Source organism: Nyctereutes procyonoides, unplaced genomic scaffold, assembly GCF_905146905.1.
Source record: "Nyctereutes procyonoides isolate TBG_1078 unplaced genomic scaffold, NYPRO_anot_genome, whole genome shotgun sequence".
NCBI classification, from domain to species: Eukaryota; Metazoa; Chordata; class Mammalia; order Carnivora; family Canidae; genus Nyctereutes; species Nyctereutes procyonoides.
This window is the reverse complement of record NW_026575131.1, coordinates 52,770,004-52,793,029: the sequence shown is the minus strand read 5'-3', so window position 1 is coordinate 52,793,029 and position 23,026 is coordinate 52,770,004. Positions and strand designations below refer to the sequence as shown.

The 23,026-nt window shown below is 48.8% G+C and overlaps 1 protein-coding gene and 1 long non-coding RNA gene across 5 annotated transcripts in view; one reads left to right on the top strand and one right to left on the bottom strand.

Annotated features, from left to right (window-relative positions):
- Positions 1–1,372: 1,372 nt before the first annotated feature.
- LOC129521489 (uncharacterized) lies at positions 1,373–13,322 on the bottom strand. 4 transcript variants are annotated; one of them, XR_008666825.1, is made up of 6 exons: positions 13,195–13,299; positions 12,610–12,693; positions 5,934–9,163; positions 5,395–5,537; positions 2,242–2,383; positions 1,373–1,512 (listed from the first exon to the last, which is right to left on the bottom strand). It is a non-coding gene; the product is annotated as an uncharacterized LOC129521489 (long non-coding RNA). The 4 variants fall into 4 exon arrangements; XR_008666823.1 differs by having other exon boundaries at positions 5,395–6,382; positions 8,994–9,163; XR_008666822.1 differs by having other exon boundaries at positions 5,395–9,163.
- A 211-nt stretch (positions 13,323–13,533) lies between these two features.
- The window catches only part of ELAVL1 (ELAV like RNA binding protein 1), a 36,670-nt gene continuing 27,177 nt past the window's right edge, over positions 13,534–23,026 (top strand). Inside the window, exon 1 of the mRNA XM_055342970.1 lies at positions 13,534–13,669. The gene's annotated coding sequence lies outside the window, so the exon portion shown is untranslated. The remainder of the gene's footprint in view (positions 13,670–23,026) is intronic.

Sequence of the window (23,026 nt, the reverse complement as noted above, 5' to 3'; positions counted from 1 at the left end):
AAAGCATGGGGCAGCAGGGGATAGAACCCATGACAGGAGGGGGGAGTTGGAAGTGGGATACCCCCTCCAGGTCCTTGTTGCTATTGCCCTACAACAGCCGTGTCAGTGACACCCCTGGAGTCAGCTACGTTGCCACTGGGCTGGGGCAGGGTGGAGTACCCTTCTTGCTCACCAACTGTGGAAGAGACCCCAGCACAGGTGTTCTGATTCACTGGTGGGGGTGACGGGGGCAGGTCCTGCCGAATGCCAAAAACCCACGCTGGGGTCGCAGCACTGTTGGTCCTCCCAAGAAGGGCCTGCTTCTTGTTCATGTGGCCAGCAAACCTTTGACGCCTACTGGGTGCCAGGCCCTGTGCTGGCCACTGGGGATAACAAGCCTCAACCAGCCCCTCAAGCAGCCACAGTGACTGGGGAGAGCAGGGTTCATGCTACCGACTGCTTAACTGAGCCAGACCCTGTGGCAGGGGTCTCCCCACCTTCCTCATCGCACCACCGTTCTCTTCTGTGGCAATGGGCTTAACGCATTTCTGGGGGAAGTAACTGGGGATGCCGGCCAGGGGAAAGGAGGGAAGCAAGGGTCTGGGCAGAGCAAGCCCTGGCGCAGCAGCAGAAAGAAGGCAGGACAACACATGTCCAGTGGGTCTGCCCTCAGTGTGAGCCCAGGAAGACCCTTGCTCCTGGGGGTAAGAGGGCTGCTCTGGGAAGATGGCCAGTCCCTGCAGCTGCTCCTGGATCCCCTCTCCTGCCCCTGTGTGGGCTGTAGTTTATCTGGCCAGCTTCTGTGGATTTTCATGTGGCCCCTCCCTGGGCCTGAACCCCGATGTATGGCTCCCCAGGCTCCCATCAGGGCTCCAGGTCAGCCCCATCCACCAAAGAATGGGGTGTTTAAACCCCAGAATTCTGCCTCCTTAACTGCGGAAGGCTGGACAGTGCCCATGGGTGACGAGGGCCACCAGAGCTCCTGTGCCCACCCCTGCTGAAATTCTGCAAACTGTGGCAAAAATCCCATGCTTACCTACCTAGTGTGACGGGGTGAACTCTGTGTCCTCTCCAAAATTCATGTGTCGCAGCCCTTACACGCAGGGCTTCAGGATGTGACTGTGTTTGGAGACAGGGCCTCCGAAGAGGTGATCAAGTTAAAATGAGGCCATGGGGGGGGGGGCTAATCTAATATGACTGGTGTCCTTATAAAAAGGGGAAATTAGGACACAGATGCACACAGAAGGAAGACTGTGTGAGGACACGGGGAGAAGGTGGCCGTCTGCACGTCACGGAGGGTCACCTCAAAAGAACCAGCCCTGCTGACACTTTGATCTTGGGCTCCCTGCTTCCAGAACAAACCATGAAGAAACAATTTTTTTAAATAAAAAAAATGATTTTACTTAAAATGTACCTTACATACATATAATATCAAACGTTTATTTAGGGGTGTCTGGCTGGCTCAGCTGGTGGAGCATGCGACTCTGGAGATCTCAGGGGTTGTGGGTTTGAGCCCATTGGGTGCAGAGATGACTTAAAAACAAAATATTTAAATAAACAAACATTTATTTGATGTCCTTGATGTGAGGAAACAAATAGATCTCTGTTGTTCTAAAGCACCTAGACCAGGCCACTCTGTGATGGCAGCCAGAGCAAACTAATATGTCCAGGATGTACCTGAGTAAGATAGTAGAGTATTGGATGCCTAGGGGTCTGGGAAGGGAACAAAGATTAAGACATGACCTTGGTTTCTCCCCTCATTCATGTGGACCTAGTGCTTCCACTACACACTGAGGGTGGCCCCTTGCCTCCAAAGTCAGCCATCTGAAACCACTGGCCCTGGGTTGAATGGGGGAGTGGAAATAACACCCCAGAGATGCCACCATGAACCCATGACCCCCCAGCCAGCCAGGCTCTCCTTCTCCAGAGTGGTCCATGCAAACCTTCTCCTAGGACCACTCCTCTCTCCTAGACCCACCCCCACAGTTCTTATCTGCATCTTATTTCCTCCTGACCACCCTCTTGGCGCTGGGGCTGGGGCCTCTCAGTGCTGGCAAGGCTGTTCCTTTCTTCACTCTCCCCCTGCATTCTTTCACCCTCAAGGGGAGGGCCCTGTAGGTGCAATTCTGGGCCCGTGGGAGCTGTTTGGCTCTGTGGCCCCATCCCCTGGCCCCTCCCTGCCATCCTCTGGGAATGTGTGACCTTGGGCCCACTTGATCCTCCTGTAAAATGGGGATAACAGGCCCTAGCTCAGAGACTTACCATGAGGACTGAACGGCACCCAAACATGGGGCATCTGGGTGGCACGGTTGGTTATGCGTCTAACTCTTGATCTCAGCTCAGGTCTTGAGCTCAGGGTAGTGAGTTCCAAGCCCTGTGCTGGACTCCGTGCTGGGAGTGGGGCCTACTTAAAAAAAAATACATAAATAAAGATAAAAATAAAAATCTTAAAAACACGAACGGCATCCACATGGTGGTCAGCCTGGAGGCTGGGAGCCACTCTTACTCCATATGGCTGCTCCCCATCCTTTCTAGTGGATGTGCGATTCATTAAGCCAGCCTCATCTCTGGGCATTTAGATCAGTGCTAAGCTGAAGGTAACTCACTGCAGACTGTGAGAAACATCTGCCAGCAAACAGCCCCTCCATGGGTGGCTCAGGATTACTGTCAGTGGTACAACCATGATGAACCTTTTTCTGTGCTGGGCAGGTGTCTTCTGATGGGTGTTTTTCCAACTTAACACATCTGCCACCCCGGAGGAAAGCCAGTGCTGGGGGTTCCGGCAGCGCTGGAATGATCTACACCTTGGCTAGCCCTTACCCTTGGGCCTCTCCTTGATGACTCGGTAGACCCACTCTGAGGTTTGTTGACTCTCTCCTCCTGCGGACTGTTTCTGATCTTTGCTCCTTTGGTTCTTATCAATTTGCGTGAGCTCTTAAGAAACTGATAACACCTGTCTTGTTCCATCTACCCAACTTGTTCTCAGTTGCACATGTGCAGAGTTCAGTGTGCATAAGGCGCTCTGAGAAATGCTGCTGGGTGTGCTTTTGGCTATTTTGTCTGGGGAGCTGGGAGGTTTGAAGCCTTTGCAATCCAGGGAGCATGGGTGTTGCAGGGTGGGGCAGGACCTGGTAACACAAATACTCGGCCTTGGTGCTCCTGCCCCAGCACATCAGGGGCAGGTGGGAGCCACCTTGCAGGTAGACCACAGCAAATCCGGGAGTCCCTGGCCTGCTTCCTGTCAGTGGCTGGATAAAGAACAAGGCTGGATAAGTGTCACAGCAAGTTGATGGCCTGTCAATGACCAATGAGCAGGAAACCATTTCTAAAGAAAAGATTGGGGACAACAGTCTACTGGTTCCATATGACCCACCCATTCCACTCCTAGCTACAGACCCAAAAGAATGGAAAACATATGTTCCTATAAAAACTTGTCCGTGGGGTACCTGGGTGGCTCAGTTGGTGAAGTGTCTGCCTTTGGCTCAGGTCAAGATCCTGGAGTCCTGGGATTGAGCCCTGTTATTGGGCTCTCTGCTCGGTAGGGAGTCTGCTTCTCCCTCTGCCTCTCCTGCTCAGGCTTTCTGTCTCTCTCTTTCAAATAAATAAAAATCTTGGGATGCCTGGGTGGCTCAGCGGTTTAGCGCCTGCCTTCAGCTCAGGGCATGATCACGGAGTCCCGGGATTGAGTCCCACATCGGGCTCCCTGCAGTGAGCCTGGTTCTTCCTCTGCCTGTGTCTCACCTCTCTCTCTCTGTGTCTCTCAAGAATAAATAAATAAAATCTCCCCCCCCAAAATTAATTAATTAATCTCTAAAACAACAACAACAAAATTTGTCTGTGACATGTTCACAGCAGCATTACTCACCACAGCCAGGAAGTGGGAATAGCCCACACATCCAGCACATGATGAACAGATAAACAAAATGGGGTATAGCCCTATAGGGGATATTACTCAGCCATGAAGTACCAATTCCTACTCCAGCGTGGACGGAGGACCTTGCTGATGGGATGCTCAGTGAAAGAAGCCAAACACAAAAGGCCATGTTATATGATTCCATTTACACGAAGTGATCAGAATAGGCAAAGCCATGGAGTCATCAAAGGCTAGGAACTGACAGCTAATGGGCATGGGTTTCTTTCTTTCTGGGGTGAAGAAAAGTTCTGGAATGAGACAGTGGTGATGTTTGCACAACTATGTGAATATAGGGATCCCTGGGTGGCGCAGCGGTTTGGCGCCTGCCTTTGGCCCAGGGCGCGATCCTGGAGACCCGGGATCGAATCCCACGTCGGGCTCCCGGTGCATGGAGCCTGCTTCTCCCTCTGCCTGTGTCTCTGCCCCTCTCTCTCTCTCTCTCTCTCTCTCTCTGTGACTATCATAAATAAATAAAAATAAAAAAAAATTAAACTATGTGAATATATTAGAAACCCTTGAATTTTTACTTAAAAAAAAAAAATCTTTTGGGATCCCTGGGTGGCGCAGTGGTTTGGCGCCTGCCTCTGGCCCAGAGCGCAATCCTGGAGACCTGGGATCGAATCCCACATCGGGCTCCCGGTGCATGGAGCCTGCTTCTCCCTCTGCCTGTGTCTCTGCCTCTCTCTCTCTCTCTCTGTGTGACTATAATAAATAAATAAATAAATAAACAAACAAACAAACAAACAAACTTTTAAAAAGCAGCACTGCAGAAAGCCCCACAAATACAGTGAAATGTTTATAAGCAAAACACGAAAGGGAACGTGTAGGTCATTAAATGGAAAAACCAGAAATCTTTAAAAAAGAAAATTAAAAGTGACAGCGGCAACTACAGTCGGTGTAAGAAGGAGGGTGACGGAGTGAAGGAACACCTGGAAGTGAAAGTGATCGCTCCTGATAATCCTCCAGGATGACCAGGAAAGCCAGGCCACTCCGTGACCCCAGGAAACAGAGCAGCAGGGCCTTTCCTAACCTTTGACTTGATGAGAGATAAAAGCGCCCAGTGCTGTTTTTGCCAGCAAGATACTGCCGTGGAATGGTTATGGGTCAGTTGCCGAAAGATCATCCTGGAAGGCAAAATTTGCCACGCTTGTCCAGGTCAGTGACCCATGTTATCTCTGGTGGTGGCGTTCCAGGAGCGATGGGTTTAAGAAGCGAACCGGGCACCTAGGGGCTCAGTTGGTTTGGCGACCGACTCTTGATCTCAGCAATCGATCTCAGGGTTGTGAGTTCAAGCCCCATGTTGGTCTCCACAATGGGCACAGAGCCAGCTTTAAAACAACAACAACAACAAAAAAGCGGAGCCCTTCCTGCTCTCTGGGGTGTTAACCACGTTAGACACTCTGCTCGGTGTCGGCTCTACACGTGTCTCTGAGGTGGTGGTGCCACCTGCCTTTCACAAATAGGCAGACAGAGGCGCAGCGACGTTATAAGCACAGCAGTACCTGAAAGCAAGCCCTGCATTTCCATGTCTCCTCCAGGGCCGGGTCCTTCAGGTCGGAGATGTGCACAAATAGGAACCAAGGTGACCCACACCTGGAAGGGGCCAGTCCCCTTGGCATGGGGACAGGAACTCCAAACTGCTGCCCTGAAAATACATGTTGTTGCCTAAGGAAAAATAAATAAAGCTTCCTGTTTCTTGACACAACTGACCTATTGGGCACGTGAGATTGCAGCTCAGACTGCAAACCGCATGAGTGCCAGAAGGCTCTCTGGGCTTGTCCAGGCCCGCCCAGCTTCTGCCCTCATAATGAGCGTCTGCTTTGATGCCTCAGCTCTGTTTGGGAGCTGGCCAGCAAACGGCTCACCTGACAGTGAAGCCCATTTCTTGTGTCCCCCAGAAGAGCCCCCACCCATATTCAGAGCCCTGGAAATGGTTCAAATGCCACGCCGTTCCCCCCTCCTCCACCTCCGTTACTGGGTCTAACAAATCAGGGCACCTCCTTTTCCACATCTGACTGGTCACCCGTTCCTACTATCCCACCTCATACACATCTGGACTCCTCCTCTCCATTTTCAGACCCTATCCCCTGCCCCGGGTTGTCTTCACAGCCTCCTGCCGATATGCCTCCATCCTTTGAAGTGTGTACACCACCTTTGCCTCTGGTTCTCTTCCTTCAAGCAAGTAAATAAATAAATAAGTAAGTAAATACGCAAAATCAGTCTCTCATCTAAAATTCTCTTTGGGTTCAAGACAAATTCTTTTACGTGCTCATTACCCACAGCAGGTATGTTAGTTCCTCGAGGCCACTGTGACAAATGACCACCCCCTTGGTGGCCTGAAACACCATACATCGATGCTCTTACGGCCCTAGAGGTCAGGTGTCAGCAGGGCTGCAGGCCTTCTGGAAGTGCTAGGAGGAAATCTGTTTCCAGGCCTTTTTTAGCCTCCAGAGGCTTTCTGCATTCCATGGCTCACGGCTCCTCCTCCATCTGCAAAGCCAGCAATGGGATCACCTCTTTCACATCTTCTCCAACTCTGGACCTCCTGCCCCCGTTACAAGAACCTTGTGATTACACGTCCCATGAGGATCGTCCATGACAATCCTCCTTCCTCCAGATCCTTAACTGAATACTCTGTGCAAAGTCCCCTTTGCCAGGTAAGGTCTCAGACTCATAGATGCTAGGAGATTAGGACATGGACAGTTTGGAGGGGCTGCTGTTCTGTCCCCTATAAGAGGACTCACGTACTTTTTCTGGAAAAGGCCTGATGGTAAATACTGTAGGCCTTGTGGGCCATATGGCCTCTACTCACCAGGACCAGCTACATAATTTTCAGGGCCCAATGCAAGATAAAAAATGAGGGGGACTTCATTCATAGATTATTAAGAATTTCAAAATGGTGACAGAAGTGCAAGGCTTGGTGAGACTACACAGCGTGCACAGCCATGAAGCAGGCCCTGCCCGAGCAATCTGCCTCTGCTGCTGTGGCCAGAATGCAGCCATGGGCCATATGCAGACAACAGATGACGCTGTGTCACTATCAAACTTGACAGGACACCTAAACTATAACTTTCTCATGTCACATGATGCTATTCTGCTTTTGCTTTTGCTTTTGTTTTGAAGTAGGCTCCACACCCAACGTGGGGTTTGCACTCACGACCCTGAGATCAAGAGTCCTGTGTTCCACCTCCTGAGCCAGCCAGGCACCCTTCTTTTGTTATTTTTTCAACCACTTAAAAATGTAAACACCAAAAAAAAAAATGTAAACACCAGGAGCACCTGGGTGGCTCAGTTAAGCACCTGACTTTTGGTTTCAGCTCACATCATGATCTCAGGGGTTGTGAGATCAGGCCCAATGGGCTTCACACCAGACATGGAGCCTGTTTGAGACTATCTCTCCTTCTCCCTCTGCCCCTCTCTGCCCCCTCATGCACCTGCACTCGTACACTCTCTTCCTTTTTTTTTTTTTTTTAAGACTTTATTTATTCATGAGAGACACCGAGAGAGAGGCAGAGACACACAGGCAGAGGGAGAAGCAGGCTCCTCAGCAGGAGCCTGATATGGGACTCGAACCCCAGGACCCCAGGATCATGACCTGAGCCAAAGGCAGAGGTTCAACCGCTGAGCCATCCAGGTGCCCCTCACACACTCTTCAAAAGAAAAAAAGAGCAAACCTCATTCTCACTAATGGGTTGTACAAAAACAGGTATGGGCTGAATCGAGCTGTAATTTGCCAGCTCCTGGTCTATAGGATAAAATCCCAGCATCTCTGCCTGACTTTCCAGGGCCCTTTGAAACCGGAGACAGACATCTCGCTAGTCCTACCTCACAATCTGCATCCAGCACTCCTGATGGCTCCTGGTTCCTAACAGATCCCCTGGGACAAATCCGAGCCTGCGCTCCTCTGGGCCCCTATGTCGAGCAGCTCTACCTCCCACCTGATCCCGCTGTATTCCAGATTGGACAATGCCCTCCATGAGAGACGGTGCTCTGTGCCTATCCCATGTCACCCTGGCTGGATTTATGTGTCTACATGTCTTCCTCTCCCTTGGGGAGTGATGTGCTCAAGAGTGGGAATGCAGGCCAAGTTGTCTCTGTGTCTCCTGACCTCACAGGCCCTTAGAGGGAGAGCAAGAACACCTAGAATTTTGATGACTGGAGTGTACTCGGATTCCAACCCCTAAGAACTAAAACTATGCTTCTTGCCAAAAACAAAACAAAACAACCACCTCCCACCTGAAATCCAAGAACTTCCTATTTCAAATTCAGACCAAGAAAATAAAGATCTCGGAGACTAAACAGACCTGGGTTACAATCCTGACTGTCCTTACTACACATATGCTCTTGGACAAGTCACCTCTCTTGCTCTTAAGACTGAGTTTCAATCGCCATGGCCCTCCAGGCCCTGTGTGATTTGCCCCTTCCAGTCCCATGAGTCTCCTCTCCTGCCCATCTCCACCACTGGCCTTTCCTCAGTTCCTAAGTGTGCCAGGCTCCTGCCTGCCTCAGAGCCTTTGCACTTCCTGTTCTTTCTGCTTGAAACATTCTGCCCTCCCCTCCTTCGTCTGGTGACTTACCCTTCCTGCCTTAGTGGCAACCCCACTGATTTGGGAAGCCTTCCTGGCCATTCCAAAATGAGGTCAGGTTCTCCTGCTACATGTGTTGCTGGCACTCTGAATCTCCACAGACTGTTACTATTTTGTTAGTTTATAATTATTGCAATTGTGCAATTTCTGATCACTATTAACAAAAATCAAATTTAGGGGCGCCTGGGTGGCTCAGTGGTTGAGCATCCACCTTTGGCTCAGGTTGTGATCCCAGTGTCCTGGGATTCAGCCCCACATCGGGCTCCCTGCAGGAAGCCTGCTTTTTCCTCTGCTTATGCCTCTACTCCTCTCTGTCTTTCATGAATAAATAAAATCTTAAAAACAACAACAAAAAAAAACAAGAATCAAATTTAATAAGCACTTCATGCCTCATGTTCCAAAGGTTCTGAAGGTGGGTGAATTCCTTTATTTTTCCCAGTGCCATCATGAAGTATTATAATCACCACCATTTCATGGATGGGGAGAATGAAGCTCAGAGAGATTAAATAACTTACCCAAGGTTGTGCACCTCATCAATGTTGGAGTTGCCCTCTTAAGCCCATTCTCACAGGTTGACTGTGACTTCTGTGAGGGCAGATGTCCCATCTGGCACAGTCACTGTTATATCCCCAGGGCCGAGCACCGGTACCGGGCATGCTGGGGCTGATTAAGAAGTATTGATGACCTAAAAGAAATGACACCCCAATAGCAACAAGTGCTTCGAGTGCCCACATCTTGGTTTCTAACACTACTCTCTAATAAAAGGAACCAGACAGGGAGAAATGGTTGATTCTAGAACTGGGACAGGAAATACATGAGATGAGACTGGAGCATCTTATAGTACCAGAAAGGAAGTGCTCCCGAGAAAACAAAAAACCTCAAACCAAACACATTGGTGGGGGTATGTCAAAGGGCCACAGGAGCCAACCGAAAGAGCTCCCGATGGCCAAAGCTAGAACAATTCGAATAACAAGATAAAAGTAGTATTGGATTATAACCTAGAGCATGAAATAAATATCCAGCAGCCAGACTTCTATAATTAAATGATGGGTAAGCTGGACACCTAGGTGGCTCAGTGGTTGAGTGCCTCCGGCTCAGGGCATGATCCCAGAGTTCTGGGATGAAGTCCCGTATTGGGCTCCCTGTGGCGAGCCTGTTTCTCCCGCTGCCTATGTCTCTGCCTTTCTATCTGTGTCTCTCATGAATAAATAAATAAAATCTTTTTTAAAAAAAAAAGATGGGTAAACTAATAAATCAGGGAGAAGAGAGAAATCTCCCATGGAGAAGAACTCCATATAATTTACAAAGACATCTCACTCAAGGAAGAGAACGTACATCTTCACTCACTAGGTATGCGCTACACATGGTGATTTCCTTTCGAAGTGTACAATATATAACGGGGAAGGAAGTAATTTTATAGTGGAGAAACCTGACAAATGCTACCTCAGCCCGCAATCAAAGTCAACATCAACAGGTATAGATAATGTTGGTTAGTATGTATCCTTGATAAGAGGTGGTGAGAGTAACACTTCAACTTCTGGGGTCTTCCTCCCCCAAACCCATCATCCCAGTCTTCTCAAAAGAAAAACACCAGACAAGTTCCAATAGAGGAGCATTCTACAAAATCCCTGGTCAGTTTTTCTCAAAACCATCAAGGTCATCAAAAACAAGTAAGACTGGGGCGCCTGGGTGGCTCAGTGAGTTAATGACTTCCTTCAGCTCAGGTCATGATCCAAGGGTCCTGGGATCAAGCCCCATGTTGGGCTCCCTGCTCAGTCTGCTTCTCTCTCTCTCCCTCTCCCTCTGTACCTAACCCCACTCTTGTCTCAAATAAATAAATACCTTTAAAAAACAATAGGGCAGCCCCGGTGGCGCAGCAGTTTGGCGCCGCCTGCAGCCTGGGGTGTGATCCTGGAAACCTGGGATCAAGTCCCACATCGGGCTCCCTGCATGGAGCCTGCTTCTCCCTCTGCCTGTGTCTCTGCCTCTCTCTCTATGAATAAGTAAATTAAAAAAAAAAAACTAAAAAAAACAATAAAGCAAAACAACAAGGAAAGTCTGAGAATCTGCCACAGTTGAGAGGAACCTAAAGAAACAGGACCACTAAGTGAGTAGATCTTAAAAGTTCTCATCACAACAAATACAAAGTATTTGTAATTATGAGTGGTATGGGTGTTAACTAAATTATTGTACTAAATATAACATATACATATATCAAATCATCATGCTATACATCTAAAACTAACATGGTACTTGTCAATTATATCTCAAAGAAAGAGACAGACACAGAGAGAGAACCAGGACAACTAAAGGTAATGTGGCATCCTGCATGCGATTCTGGAAGGGAAGGAGAACATTAAATAAAAGCAAAGGAAATCTAAATAAACTATGAACTGTGGTTCATAACATATCAGTAATGATTCATTAATTATAACAAATAGATCATATTAATGAAAGATATTACTAATAGGAAAAACTGGGAAAATGGTAACTGTACTTTCTTTCAAATATTTTTCTCTTAAAAAAATACTTTGTTTATTTGAGAGAGAGACAGAGAGCGAGAAGGAGCAGGGAGAGGGGGCAGAAGCAAACTCCCTGCTGAGCCGGGAGCCCAACATGGGGCTTGATCTCAGCACAACTGAGATCATGACCCAAGCCAACCTTAGATGCTTAACCTACTGAGACACCCAGGTGTCCCTCAAGTATTTCTGTAAACCTCAGAGTGCTCCAAAAGACAAAGTCTATTAAGGAGAACAATAATAAAGTATAGATGAATACATGAAGGAATTCATTTTTCCCTATGGTGACGATTATAGTTCCTATTTCTATTTATTTATTTATTTATTTATTTATTTATTTATTTATTTATTTATTTATTTATTTATTTTTTATGATAGTCACAGAGAGAGAGAGAGAGAGAGAGAGAGAGGCAGAGACACAGGCAGAGGGAGAAGCAGGCTCCATGCACCGGGAGCCCGATGTGGGATTCGATCCCGGGTCTCCAGGATTGCGCCCTGGGCCAAAGGCAGGCGCCAAACCGCTGCGCCACCCAGGGATCCCTATAGTTCCTGTTTCACCGAGCTATCGTGAAGATTTCACAGGAGAACACGCATAAAATATGAAGCATGAAGTACACACTGGATTTAGAGCTCTGGCCACCATTCTACTAAATCTATTCCATCCACTGTGGGAGTCACAAGCTCTACGTGACCAACAAAGTAAAAATTAAGTATGTTAAACGTTCAGTTCTTCAGTGGCACCAGCCACGTGTCAAGTGCCCAAAAGCCACATGGAGCTGGTGGCTACTAAATTAGACAATGATGATAAAGAACACACCCATCATTGCAGGAAGTGCTACCAGACAAATGCTGCACTGAACGATGAATGGCATAGTGACTTGCTCAGTTCCTTCTGCAAATGCCATCTTCTCAACCTTCTCCATCTCCCTCTTTTTTTTTTTTTTTTTTTTTTTTTTTTTTAAGATTTTATTTAGGGCAGCCCCGGTAGCACAGCAGTTTAGCGCCGCCTGCAGCCCAGGCGTGATCCTGGGGACCCGGGATCGAGTCCCACATTGGGCTCCCTGCATGGAGCCTGCTTCTCTCTCTGCCTGTGTCTCTGCCTCTCTCTCTTTCTCTCATGAATAATTAAAATCTTTATTTTTATTTATTTATTTTTAAAGATTTTATTTATTTATTGAGACACACACAGAGAGAGGCAGAGACACAGGCAGAGGGAGAAGCAGGCTCCATGCAGGGAGCCCGTAGTGAGACTCAATCCTGGGACTCCAGGATCACGCCCTGGGCCAAAGGCAGGAGCTAAACCACTAAGCCCCCCAGGGATCCCCCATCTCCCACTTTCAACCTGCAACCCTCACATTCCCCATACCCTTTCTCCAACTTACTCTTTTTTTTTTTTTAAGATTTTATTTATTTATTTGAGAGCGAGAGCCAGAGAGCACAAGCAGGGGGAATGGCAGAGGCAGAAGCAGGCTCTCTGCTCAGCGCTCAGCGGGAGCCCGACTTGGGGCTTGATCCCAAAGACCCTGAGATCATGACCTGAGTTGAAGGCACACAGATGCTTAACCAACCCAGCGGCCCAGGCGCCCTGTCTCCGATTTACTTTCCTTCTTACCCCTGTCCACTACTTGATGTGGAATTCTCTTCTGCCTCTGAGCTCTTGAATTGTAGCCAGTCCAATCTGAGATGCACTGTGAGCCTAAGACATGCCAGATATGGGGGGGGGGGGGTGAGGGTAAAGAATGTAAAACATCTCATAACTTTTTATATTGATTACACATAGAAATAACACTTGGAACACGTTGAGTTAAATAAAACGTATCATTAATAGCAACATCACTGTTTGTTTGTTTTTTTACTTTTCTGTAACACAGCTTCTAGAAAATTTAAATTATGCACCTGACTGACATTTGTGGCTAATGTTTGTGGCCCGTTCGCTGCCCAATACACATGCCTGGCATATACTAGACGCTCAATAAAATTTTAATGAGGGTCTGGGAACCCGCTAGCTCCAACAGTCAACACGGATGTAAGGCTGACCACGTCTCATGCTCCACCTCCTCACCATACCAGATAAGGAAACTGAGGCCCGGCGAGGTGACGTAAGCTCTTTCCCAACGGCACGTAGTGCGGAAACGTCGGGGTCGGGATTCGAACCCGGGTCCTGTCCCCACAGCCCTGGCGTGCTGACCATTCCTACCTGGCAGGCAGGCGGCGGCGGCGGCGGGAAAGACAGGCGCGGAGCGCACAGCATGCGCTCGACAAGGGGCGCGGCTCTTCGGCCACCGCCTTCCGTCTGCCTCCATGGGCCGGGCCCCAGCCGGCCCCCTCCGCGGCCATCGCCGGCCACCCGCGTCTCCGCCGGCCGCCGAGCCCTTCGCAGGCGGCGCCGGCCGGAAGTCCCGCCTCCGCCGCGCGCCTCGGGGCGCCCAGACAGGCACGTCAGCCAATGAGAAGCGCGCCGTGGCGGACGCCGGCCAATGGGCGCGCGCGCCGGGGGGGCGTGTCCGGGCCGCGGGCCGGAGCGGGTCGTGCGCGCTGAGGAGGAGCCGCCGCCGCCGTCGCCGTCGCCGCTGCCGCCGCCGCCGCTACCGAGGCCGAGCGGAGCCGTTAGCGCCGCGCCGCCGCCGCCCGCCCGCCCCGGAGCAGCCCCGGGCCCGCCCGCCCGCGTCCAGGTGAGGCGGGGGCCTTCGGCGGCACCCGACGGGGTAGGCCGCGGCAGGCCTGAGCTCGCCTGGCCCGGCCGCGGGCGCCCGCGGGCCTGCACCGGCCGAGGCCCAGGCCGCACCGGGCCGGGAGGGGACGCGCGCGGGCCGCGGAGGGCGGGCGGGGGCCGGCCGGTGTGGGCGCCGGCGACAGGCCCCGGGCCGGATTCCTCGGCCGCCGCGAGGGGCGGGCGAGGGGGACACGGCGTGGGCACGCGCCTGGTGGCCGGGCTCGGCGGCCGGGGCCCCAGCAGTCCTGGGAGCCGAGGAGCCGGGGGCGGGAGAGCGAAGCCGGAGGCGAGGGAGTGGGGTGAGCGCCTTCGGCGCGCAGAGGTCACGGCCCACGGGCTCGCTCTCCGGGGAAATCCTACAGATTCTTTTGTGGTCGTTGTCAGAGGACCGCGGTCGATCTGAGGTCCTTTTAGAAGTATGCATACCTTTCAGTATGTATGGGAGTCCTAGGGAAAAAAAAAATTTTTTTTTTGAACGCCATCTCTAACAAAGCTGTTTTTGGGGCGTGGGACGTTGGGATTTGTAAAAAATGTGTGTGTGTGTTGAAAACACAACCTGCACGCAGTTGAACAATGGGGGATGGATGCTCTTCCTTTTCCGGTCTCCTCTGCTGCTGGGCTTATTAAAATGGGTTCTGATACCTACTGTGTGCAGGGCAGGTGAGGAAGAAGTTTTGCATGCGCTGCCCCCTGGACAGAGCCGCCCCCCCCCCCGCCCCCCGTTTACCAAAAGTATTCATGTAGGATCTGTGGGGTGCGTGCTCAAGAAGTGGAAAAATGGGAAAGGTGGTCCGGTTGGAGAAGGATTTCTCAACCTGGTCACCACTGACCTTTTGGATTTGATCACTTTTGGTTGGGGGTGGGGGGGTGGGGGGAAGGATGTCCTGTGCATTGTAGGATTTTGAGTAGCATCCCACTAGATGCCAGCAGCATCTCTTCCCTCCCCCGCCCAGTTGTGAAGATCAAAAATGTCTTCAGATGTAGCCCAAAGTATCACACAGGAGACACACCACTGGACTAAATGAGCTTTTACTAAAAGTTCCTCCAGCCTCATCTCTGATGCGTGGGGATTCCAAGGCTCCCAAGAACTTGTACAAATTCAACTGTGTGAGCCTTAGTTTTCTTATCTATAAAATGTAATAGAAAAGTTGCTGTGCAGATTTAAGGGCGTGGGAAGCCCCTAGCAATGACCTGAGCATGGTAAGCACTGAATAGATAATGTAATAAATAATCACCAGTATTTAGTGAGGGTTTACTGTGGGCTTGTCCCATTACAGATATCCAGCCCCTGAGATAGGTGCTGTTGTAATTTCCATCTTCAGGACAGACAAACCAAGGCTTAGATGGGTCACTTTGGACCAGTCTCACACTGCAAGGTGGCTGAGGCAGGATTTGAACGCAGGACCTCTGACCCAAAATCCTTACTCTTAACCATGAGATTTTATTGCTCTTATGATCACAAGCCTTCAGGGAATCCCAAAAGGAATTCCATTCAGTCGTCTTTGAAAATCTGTGTGCAAAGCTCTGTTGGGATCTGTTATAAAATTGTGACTTCAAGGTACACACAGAGTCTGAGGTGTATGAACATCTCAAAATGTGGAAATAATGATTATGTTGAAGCACTGGTTTGGGAGGAGGCGGAGTTTCAGTTTGGATATGTTGAATCTGAGGTCATGGTGCAGCAAGTGGGAAACGAGGGGAGAATTATGAAAACAGTCTTTTTACTGCTTGCTTTATTGCTTCTCTCACTTCCTGCTTCCCATCTCTATCATACTCTAGCAAGAGTTGTCTTTTTATTTATTTTTTATTTTTTTATTATTGTTTTTTTAAAGATTTTATTTATTCATGAGAGAGACAGAGAGAGAGGGGCAGAGACACAGGCAGAGGGAGAAGCAGGCTCCATGCAGGGAGCCTGATGTGGGACTCAATCCTGGGACTCCAGGATCGCACCCTGGGCCCAACGCAGTTGCTAAATCGCTGAGCCACCCAGGTGTCCCTGAAAGTTGTCTTTTTTTTTTTTTTTTGAAAGTTGTCTTTTTAAAATGCAAATCTGATCATCGCTCCCGATTAAAAGTTTTTTGAGTGGAAAAAATTTTAATTTTTTTCACCTCTTTAGGTGATATAAAAATTAAAGTTTAGGATCCCAGATCTTGCACCTTCTCACCCTCTCTTCCTTTTGCATTTCATCGGCACTGGGACCTGAAACTCCCACCCTCTCTGCCTGTTTTCCCCACCGCCTGGAACGTCCCATGTCTGAACGTCTAGTTCATCCTTTCCTCAGGCTGCAAGGCCCAGCTTAGAGCTCACTCACCATTGGAAGCCATTCTCCCTTTACCCGCCGGAACCAAGCTTGTGTTCCCATCCCATTCAATTGAGTCAAATTAAATGCTGAATGGTGAGGAAAGTGCGGTTGCTGCCTTTTGCCCCTAGGTGGCAATAGTGAAGCAGTGAGGCTGACCTGAGTAAGCCAGGGGAAGATAAGAAGAGAGCAGCCTACAAAAGGGAAGTGAGTTGCTTCCCTCCTTTAACCAACTCTCCCTGCCCCACTGCTAGAGTTGGGGAGGCAATGGTGATTACAATGTGTGGGCAGGTTGTTTTAGCGCACTGTGGTTAAGTGCCGTGAGGGTTATGTGCTGACTGATGTGGAAGCGCAGTAAAGGGCTGGTGGGCAAAGGAGATCACAGAATGCTTCCTGGAGGAGGCAAAGTGCGCGTGTGCGTGAGGGGGGCAATTAGCTGAGTACACACCATAAAGAACAGCTTTGGAGGGTGCAGGAACAAAAAGCATGGAGGTGGAGACATCTTGGTCTGTTCAGGGAACCACTTGGGCTCTGGTCCTTCAGGGGCAAGCAGATTGGAGTAAGTAGTGACAAGAGGACTCATGGGGCTGGTGTGCAGAGGGTGTTGTCCTGTCAGCTAGGCCACGAAGTGAAGGAGTCAGATCTGCGCACAGACGAAAGAGTTGGACGGGGATGATGCTGAAGGCCAGCAAACCAATTAGAAGGTGCTCACTTTCCTCTCTGTAGAAAAAGCTGCAAATGTGGTCCAGAGTGGTAGGGAAAGGAGGGATGGGTTTGAGACATGGTTGGAGGAGTAAGAGATGCAAGTCTCTGTGGGTATTTAGATGTGGGATGTGAGTGAACAGGAGGACAGCAGTGGATGATTCTGGGTCTCTGCCTGAGTGACCAAGAGAAGGATAGTGGTCAGTAAGAGAAGGAAGGCAAGAGAAAGAACAGTTTGGAGTGTGGACATAGACAGGAAGGTGCCACTAGAGTAGAATGCATGTGGTGGCTATACTGTGAAGCAGGAAGGGAAGAGAAGGCATTCTCCATGTTCATACATGTTGGGGGGATTCACTTTTATGATCACTGCCAGTCCCCACTTGACCCAGGGCCTCCGTGTGCTTTGTCCAAGTTGATGGTCACACTTTCATAGATTGAAAACATGAAATGTGACTGCTTGTTCACTGTCACAGAGAACAGGGAGAAGGGGAAGGAACTGCCTTCTTGAGGAACTTCCAACCTGAGTTGGGGAGAAAAGACCTACATAGATGTATGAGAGAAAGTAGCAAAATGGTGAAGCAGCAGGTCATGGCAGCATTGAGAGTGATGAAAGAAAGGATTGTCCGGTGCTCAGTTTTTGTGTTTGATGAAAGAGCTGGTGTCTGTACCGGTTGTTCTCAGAGAGGTGTGGGCAGGAGTTTTCAGGTACAGCCAGCAGCCCAAGTGAGTAAGAAAGGAGAGCACAAAGAGGTCTGGAAGCTGAGTGGACTGGTTTGGGCAGGTAGAAGGTCAAGAAGGTGAACTTGGAGGTAATTCTAGAAAAGTGTGTCAGAGTCAGGTGGTAGAGGGTTTCTGGACACAGTCAAGAGGTGATCTTGGAAGTTTAAGGATAGAGAGACTGGTCAAGACACTTTTGCAGTACAGGGTGGCTTGGTAATGGCCTGAACATGAGAGCTGGAACTGGGACTGTTCCTTTATTTCCCACAGCCAGTACTTTGCTCCATGCCTGGCACATGATTGGCACTCCGTGTTTACTTGGGGGGGGGTGTCAGACGGGGGCTCAGGAGTAACTGGATCCAGCCACCCACCACAGAGACCTCTCTGCCAGAGGAAAGATTCACAGAGGAGGAAACAGTCCAGGATGACCCAATAGCAAGACTGATGACACCATGAGCAGCAGTGGGGAAACAAGACAGAGGAATGCTATGGAGGGAGAAGGCCCAGTTGGGTGTGGAGAGACTGGGTCTGAGATAACCACGTGGCAGGGAGACCATTTGGGAGTCTGTCTAGGCCCCAGATAACAGAGACCTGAACGAGGACAATGGCAGAGAGATGGGGAAGGAGAGGATATATCGCAGCTGTGCAACTGGCAGAACTCGGTGCCTGCTTAGGTATGGGGGACAGAGAGGTGGCTTGGGGGACAGATGTGTCCTGCCACCAGAGCAAGTAATTCAGAGGGAGGAAGAGGTTTGAAGAGGGGGACAAGGATAGGAGGAGAGGACCTGAAGGTGCCTGCAGTTGGAGTCTGGGAGGTCAGGGAGGTACATGTTCCCCTTGATTTTCTAAATGCAGTAGGAGTATGGGGACAGGTTTGTATCTCTGGTAGGCAGACTGAGAGGCCAGCTGACCCATCCGAGCTGGTGTGTGCAGTTGATGGTGAGTGAATGTAGACTACCAACAAGGTCTTCCACATGCGTGGGGCTGCAGTTGTGAGCCTTGACTGGTGTGACTCCTTGTGACTTCCAGGGAGCCTGGGCCCATTAGAAATGGCATCAGCAGTTTGGATCATTTCCAGCGTCCCGGGGCAAAGAGTCAGAGTGTTCTTTAGTGTGCAAAGACCTGGAGGCGGGTGATGTGGCCACTTGCCAAGTGTCAAGAACTGTGCTGGGCCCTTCACAGCAGGTGGTGCCGTCCCCATTTAGAGGACAAGGAGACTGAGGCTCCAGGAAAGGAAGTGCCATACACATAGTAGTTCTGCTAGTAAGCAGTAGGATTAGTATTGGAGTGCAGATCTCTCAGACTCCACAGCCCAGGAGTTTTTCCTGCTGTGCCATGTTGCTTTGCAATTTTGTGCCAGAGTTCTAGAGTGGCCTTGACCAGCCACAAAGAAGCCAGAACTCTAGCAGAGTTGTGGAGCCAGTCATGTCCCCTCAGACCTGTGGAGCACTTCAGCTGGGCCAGGCACTGGCTGCCCTTGATCTGCTTCTATCCTGAGCTTTTCAGCCTGGTGGATATTGAATTGCTGTGATGTCGCCATGGCTGTCTCAGTCAGGTGGCTTTCCCGCCACGGGCTACGGGAAGGGGCGCGTAAGGAAATATGTACAGTGTTCACTTAAGCCCTCACCTCGCATAGCAGTTATAATTGGGTCAGGTGATACAATCGCTTTTTCTCTGGCACCCAGAGTGTTTCCTGGGTGACCTAACATTCCCAAGGCTTTTACCTTGGAGAACTCTGAGTTTTACATCTAGAAAGGACCTTAGAAATAATTGAGTCCAAGCCCTATCATGTGATGTGTGAAGTGTCAAGGTTGAGCCTGAGGATATATTTGACTGTTCTAGTTTTGCTCTGGCTTGAGTAGTTTAGCAGGGTTGCTCTGTGAATATAAAATGAGACAGATTCTCATGGGTGCCTAGTGGGAACTAGTCTTGCTGCCTTACGTGCGTCTTACCTGTGTAAGTCTTTATGTCATTTATACACCCATCTCTTCCCCACATACATATGGTTATATTATTGATGTGAACAGCATCACTGAAGTTACTCAGACAACCAGGATTGTTGAAAATAATGCAATGAGGCTGAAAACCCTCAGAGATCATCCAAACAGGACTTCTCTGTGATACATGCAGTTAGTGGAAGTGTTTCCAAATCAGCAGGAATTGCTTTGCTAAACCTGAGTTTCCCTTTTTTGTTCCCTACAATTGAGTTTGATTCTGTGCGATAGGACTGGATGATCCTACAAAAGTAAGGTACTGGGACACCTGGGTGGCTCAGTTGGTTGAGCGTGACTCTTGGTAGTTTTGGCTCAGGTCATGATCTCAGGTCAGAGGTCAAGCCCTGTGTCAGGTTCGTGCTCAACATGGAATCTACTTGTCCCTCTCCCTCCCTCCTCCTACCCCTTCCCTGCCATTTGCTCTTGCTCTCTCTCTAAAATAAATAAATCTTTAAAAAAAAAAAGATAAAGTAAGGTATCGAACATATTAGTAGACTGTTAGTACAATTTCCAACTGCCCTTTAACGTAAAGTGGAAAACAAACATGATTCCCAGGTGACTCTCAGACCTGGTGTCTGTCTGTCCACCACCCTCATCCCACTGGCCTTCTAGGCTCTCGCCAATGATGGGAGTGAAAAGCAAATAATTAGGAGTTAGAGTGATTCAGTAAAGTTTTGGGCTGAATGGTGTATGGGCTCAGGAAATTAGAGCAACCTGCTGTCTGGGGGTATGTTTCGCAGATCAGTGAGGAGGTGATGGAAAGGGCAGACCATCTCTGCAAAGGGAGCTGCCGGAAGAGAGGCGTGGAAATAGGAAGGTCTGCAGCACGCCAGGGAAGAAGCTAAAGTGAGGGGCCACATCGCCAAGCAAGGAGACGGCTCTGTAGTGACAGTTGGAGGCCTGGCCCTGCCACTATTAACAGTGTAATGTCTGATGCTGAGCAAAGTAATGAAACCTCTGAGTCTCAGTGGGTGAGGCCGCCACTGACAGGTACCGCAGGATGTGTTGACCTAGAGGAGTCTCCATGGGGGGACCACCTTCCAGTCTGTGGGCTGGAGTGAGAGGAGGCGGCCTGGCACTTGGAAGTCACTTATTGTCAGACAGAGACAAAGGCCCAGCTGTGGTTGGTGCTTGACAGAGCTGGCTTGGCCCAGGATTAGCAACGTGGATTTGGAAAGGTCAGGAGGAGGAACAAGGAGAGTAGGGTGGAGTGGCCCTGAAGCATTGAGAAACCATGCTTTTGGGGTTTGGGTTTCTCCATCATTGTCAGTTGACCAAGAACTGGGCTGCTCAGGCTCACCAGGGGCGTCAGGAGGAGCCAGCATGCTGTGGAACAAGGTTCACTTTTAGATCTTTTAAAATTTATATTTGAGTTCACTTGAAATTCTGGTGTAGAGTTCTTTGAGTTTTGTCAAATGCAAAGAGTCATGTTACTGCCTCCACCATCAAGACATGGGAAAGTTACACCCTGCCAAGAAACAAAAATACTCTCCTGTGCTCCCCCTGTGTACTCGGCACCACCCTTGGCCCCTTCCCCTGGCCACCACTGATCCATCCCTATGGTTTCACGTTTTCCGGAATGGACTCTTACAGTATGCAGCCTCGGAGTCGGATTTCTTTGACTCCGTGAAATGTGTTTGACATTTATTCAAGTTGTGTGGATAGTAGCACTTTTCTTATTGATGAGCAGAACTCCATTGGGTAGCCTTCCTTAGTCTAGCCACCGATGGCTTGAAGGGCATTGGCTTGAAGGGTATTCGGGCTGCTCCACTTTGGGGTGTTCCTGAATAAAGCTGCTCTAAAACACATGTGTGGGTTTTTGTACGAACATAGGTTTGTATTTCTCTTGTATGACTCCTAATATGGGATTGCTGGGTCTTTTGGAAAGTCTATTATTTAACTCTTAAGAAACTACCCATATGTTTTCCAAACACCTGTAACATTTTTGCATTCCTACTAGCAATGCATGAAAATTCTGGTTTCTCCATATCCTCACTGGAACTTGATATTGCCTGTTTTGTTGTTTTCCTGCTTTTGTTTTATTTTGGTTTAGCCATTCTAAATGGGTGAGTATATCTTGATTCTCATTCTAGATGGTAATAGTATCTCATTCTAGTTTTAACTTGCATTTCCCTAATAACTAATAACATCGAGCATCTTATCACATACGTTTGCCATCCCTGTATCTTCTTTTGTGCATTGTTTGGTCACATCTTTTGTCATCTTTAAAATTAGGTTGTTTTATCATATTAAGTTTTTTTTTTTTTTAAGGTTTTATTTATTTATTCATGAGAGACACACACAGAGAGAGAGGCAGAGACACAAGCAGAGGGAGAAGCAGACTCCACGCAGGGAGCCCGACGTGGGACTCGATCCCAGGTCTCCAGGATCATGCCCTGGCCGAAGACGGCACTAAACCGCTGAGCTACTGGGGCTTGCCATTAAGTTTTGAGAGTTTAAAAAAAAATAGGTTTGAAATGCAAGTCTTTTTTCAGATATGTGATTTGCAAATATTTTCTTCCAGTCTGTGGGCTGTAAGTTTTCTAGTAGTGTCTTTTGCAGAGCAAAAGTTTAACGTATTGATGGTATCCAGTGCATTAATTTTTTTAAAATGGATTGTACTTTTGGTATGGTATCTAAGAAATTTTTGCCAAACCCAGTGTCACAAAGATTTTCTCTTAGGAATTTTCTGTTTTTACATTTGAGAACAGAGGTCGGCACACTTTTTCTGTATAGAGCCAGATGGTAAATATTTTCAGCTTTTTGGGCCATATGGTCTCTGTCACAACTATTCAACTCTGTCACTGTAGTGCAAAAGCAGCTACAGACAATACATAAACAAATGAGAATAGCTGTGTGCCAATAAAACTTTATTTATAAAAACAGGTGGTGGGCCAGATTTGATCCACAGGCCATGGTTTGCCAACCACTGTTTAGAAAGTCATCTTTTTACCAGTCTTAGAGAACACCCCTTCTGAATAATGAGAATGGTATAATTAATTATTGCCCAGTTCATCGTCCGTGAAAGGAGGGGGAGAGAGAAGGCAAAAGAGTAGGTGCCTAACTCAGAACAAAGGTGAGGAGAGGGAGGAGTGAAGAAAAACGAAGGGAGAAGAGAAACATTTGAATCACATTTCAAGCAAACTTTGTTGTGCATTTTAATTTCTCAGAGTTAACCCTTGCACTTTGGTTCAGGCTTCAGCAAGTGTGTGTGTTTGTTTTTGAGCTAATGATCTATCTTAAAGCTTCATGGCTGCAGATGCTTTAACAGATTTGTGGGGTTTTTCATGAAGTAAGCCCATTAAGGCTTGTGGCCCCATGCTTTCTACTGAAAATTGGTGTTTAGTTCATATTTAGATTATATCCAGTGTTTTCCTTGTACCACCAATGGGGTCATGTGGTCCTCACAATACTTCCCTGCTTGTGTGTGATGATGTGTGGAGGACAGATTCCTGCAGTTCTGAATCAGAGGGTAGCATTTGTATTAAACCACAGGTTATCCTCCAAAAAAGTTTGTACCAGTTCACACTTGGATCAAAGGTGGGTAAGGGTGTTTTTTCCTCTTATCCTTCTTTACACTAAATTTTATCCATCCTGAGGGGCC